The following is a 4,195-nucleotide window of genomic DNA, read 5'->3' on the forward strand; positions in this document are numbered from 1 at the left end:
TGCAATTAGTCCATTTCTAAAATAAGCACATCCATCTTTCTTTCTTGGGGAAACCTTTCCTGGACTTTGAACAATAAAAGCATTTCATGGTATACCGAGATACTGCAAAGGAATACTAGCGCCTGTTTTCCATTCTTCAACTGACTTAGGTCCTTATCTCTCCACTATTCTACACCCTCTGTATGTAATCTGCTACAAAAAGGATCATGGCACACCGGTTGGTACTCCACTGCATCTTAGCCTTTACTGGTTCTCTAGCACAGCAGTTGACAGTTTCACTAGTACTGCCTCTACACTAGGTAATAAACTAAAGTAATACCTAAATTAAAATTCTAACAGAATGGGAGGTTCAGAAAAAGCTCTGCTATCTCAAGGACTTTGGTCTTACACTCAACCTCTACCCATAAAATGCAACTTCAAGATTTTATTCCTGCAAGGGAGAACTGACACTCAGAAAACAGTGTGATGAGCTCCAACACGGCATTGGCTCCTTTGCAAAGCTTCCTTCTCTTCTCTACGTTGCAAATTTGAAAAATAGTAACTGGTTTTCAGCTCTTACTATCACAGTTAAAACTGCAAAATGTGATGGTAATGTAATTGATGCAGAGGCAAGTCTGGAGACTGACAGGTTCAAGTTTTGAAAGATGTGAGCCACTGATCTCTGATGGGAAGTAGCTTAGGTGCTAAGTGATAGTAGTGATTTGTGGAGTGTGAATCGCTAACTCCTCCACTGCTTACTGGATTGGGGGATGATAGCAGTCTTCCTGGCACACTGCAAGTGGCTTTTGATTGGGGCAGCAGAAAGCAAGCAGCATCAGATACCAACTTTTATTTTTATCCTCTCTTTGAAAGGGGAAGGCGTCCGTTTCTCTTTTTTGCAACAGAGCACAACATTATTTTAAGTTTCACTGAGATGGAGAAAGCGTAAAGGGACCCAGGGGAGTCCACACACATACTGCTTGAGATATTTCTCTTTTCACACATGTTTATTCTAGAAGGACTATTCTGAGAGTCTCATTTAGAAGTCTACCTGTAGTTTATTCTCTCCTTGTGATACTGATTAGCAATATTATATCGCTGTAGTACGTGTACTCAAGATCATGCCCTCAAGAGTATGGCCTGCATAGCTTGCTTCACCCCTGGTCTGCAAGCATCCTACACAATTTTAAACATAATTTGTGGATCAGTCTTCTCACAAGAGCCAGAAAAGGGAAAAAACAATGGTAACAGAAACAAGATGTATAAAAACTACAGAAATACTAAGTGACAACAGAAGGGTTCTCAGAAAAACATAAAACCTGTTTTTAATCCAAAGGCATATTTTTCCTTCTTAAGCCATGGTCCCCTTGGAGATGGTTGATATTTGTTTTATTACCCCTTATATTTTACCCACTATTTTTATAGGCAAATAGACTTCAGTTCACAAAAAATAGTCTAGCCTCCTGACGTCCCCAATCCAGAAAAGGCATCAGCTTAGCAACTACTAGTGCTCACAAAGGTCAGGGCAGCCAGTCATCTCTTCCTTCCTGGGAAACAATGGCTTGGCTGGGTCTTCTTACCATGGAAGATTGTAAGCATTCAACTTGGCTATGTTCTAAGAGACTGTGGGGAACTGACAATTAAGCAGGTTAACTTTTTCCAGTTGCCTATGCCATTTATGTGCAATGGCAGAAACATATAGATGTTTCTGAGTGTCATGCCACAGAGTTCCAGCACATATGTATGCCATGAGAGAAGAAATCTGGCTTTGATCCAGCATCTAAGAGTAAAGAAACAGATTAAGAGCACCAAGGAGTTACAAAATCAAAAGGTTTATTGTCTATTCTGTGTACATTTGTATTAGATGCATCCAGCTGATGTATTCAGGTATAGTATTTGCTCTTTTAAAATTCTGAATTAACTTCATGCTAACTTAATTGTAAATTAACTCAATTAACTTCTAACCCAACTTTCAAGAGAATTTTTCTATCCATATATGAGCAGGTTTCTGAAATTTCTTTATTTTCTAGGGAAAAATGAGTGAAGGGAAAACCATTAGATTTACCTTGTCAAAATAAACAAAATACTGTCCTCTGAAGCAATACACTGATATTTTCCTTTTTTTTTTTTCTCCTTACAACCACTATGTTTTGTAAACCCAGAAGAGAAAGACAGCAAAACATGACTTCCTCTCACACAAAGCATCAGAGAACACCACCACACACTTACCTCCTATGTCTTTCCAGTGGGTCCTAAAGGGTATGGTTTGGGAAGTGGGTGGGTGAATCAGTCCATACATTTTCACCAAGCAGTTTCACCCTTGGAAGGGAATTATGGAGGGATTCTGTTATACAACAGGTCCAGAGAAAAGCAACAGTTGTGCACAGACTAAATTCACTCCATTGTGACAACACTGCGGCCCTACTGTCAAAGACGAGGATTTTCATTATCTTAGAAACACAGCAAATATCCTGAATGGCTATAGTGTCTGTCTCCCATCAGTCTTCCAGGTCAAGCTAATATTTGCTTATATCTGGCCTTATTTTCTGTAATAAGCAAAAAACTGTCTGATCTGCCCACGTTAGTGCTCAGACTATGTGGCACAATCAAGACTAGCACTATTTTTCTAATCATAAAAGACAAAGAGTCTTCAAACCTCCCTATTCCAGTCCAAGATTTCTAAATATTTTTGTGTAAGGACTACAGAATTCAATTCATCCACTAAAATCTTCTCTTAAAATCCCACATTCAACCACACTGCATGCTGTATCTGGTTACAATGCGTTAACTATTGGCGAGTGAGAAACGAGAGCTTCCTTTACAGGATATGACCTTTTACCTGTTACATTCCTTCTGTGCAGCCAAGTCCGTTAGGAAACGTCATTTAACCACTTCTGCTACTTCCTTGTTAGTCTGATTTCCAGAAGGAAATCCTGCTCAAATTCAGGCAAATTTTCTTGACAGCTGTGAAACTTTAAACAGTGTAGCAGTCTATTCTTGCCAACTCATCAGTAACTCTGAAAGGAATGACTTGAGAGGGTGTGATTTCGAAGTGGAGTTTTATCAGTAATCAGGAAGGTTTTAGTGTATGTTCTGCTCTATATTTGCTTTGAGATTATTTAAACTGGTCAACATATCTTAAAATGTCCAAGCTACATCTGACTACACTACATGTCAACCCCATTTAGAGTAATGTTTGGTCTTTTCTATGATAAACAACTCATTAATTGGCACTATGCGATTTTGCAAATCCTGTTCAAATTCAAAATTTAAAGAGGCAAACGCTTCATTCATTTTAAGTGGCTTAATAAACTATAGTTGTCTTGATATTTTACTTTCACCGGTAGCACCAGGAACCCCATGTATTTTTCAGCATCTTCCATTCTTCAGAAAACAAAAAACCACTTCCCATTCTTCTGCCACATAAATCGCACAGAAAAAGCTTATGATGTCCTGTAAAACTGACTAAATTTTAAAAGGCATCCAGGCATGAAAAGCCATAGCCAAGCTTCAGCATTCTGCCATATTCTGTAGTGAGGAGAGTGTTGGTCCCTTTTCCCAAGTAGCAAGTGTTAGGACAAGAAGAAATGGCCTCAAGTTGCACGAGGGGAGGTTTAGCTTGGATTTTAGGAAACATCTCTTCACCGAAAGGGTTATCAAGCACTGGAACAGGCTGCCCAGGGAAGTGGTTGAGCCACCATCCCTGGAGGTATTTAAAAGACATGTAGATTTGGCACTTAGTTACATGGTGGTGGACTTGGCAGTGTTAGGTTTACAGTTGGACTCAACCTTAAGGGTCTCTTCCAACCTAAATGATTCTATGATTCTATAAATACTGTATCCAATTCTTCAATTAGTTTGGCAGACTACCTTAAGTTTCAAAATTAGTCCCTAATCAGATAGAAAGTTAACGTGGCTATAACTGCAACAGTGCTAAAGCCCATGTGAAGTCACCCAACTTCACATGAGCATTTCTTTATGGCGAGGTTCAACTTCAGTATTTCTCCTTGTAATTTGAAAACCAGGAATTTTAATTGCATTATGTATGCAAGTAATCCAATCTCTGCTATCAGCTGACTTTTTAAATTGAGTTGTTCCCTATGTGTTCATTAATACCTTTAATGTATGAAAAACCGAGAAAATAAGGAGTCTCAAAAAAGCTGGCATTATTTACTCATTTGGGCAAAATCTTTATCAATTTAAACCTGAAATGATA

The sequence above is a fragment of the Phaethon lepturus genome, unplaced genomic scaffold (assembly GCF_000687285.1).
Source record: "Phaethon lepturus isolate BGI_N335 unplaced genomic scaffold, ASM68728v1 scaffold2328, whole genome shotgun sequence".
Taxonomy (NCBI): Eukaryota; Metazoa; Chordata; class Aves; order Phaethontiformes; family Phaethontidae; genus Phaethon; species Phaethon lepturus.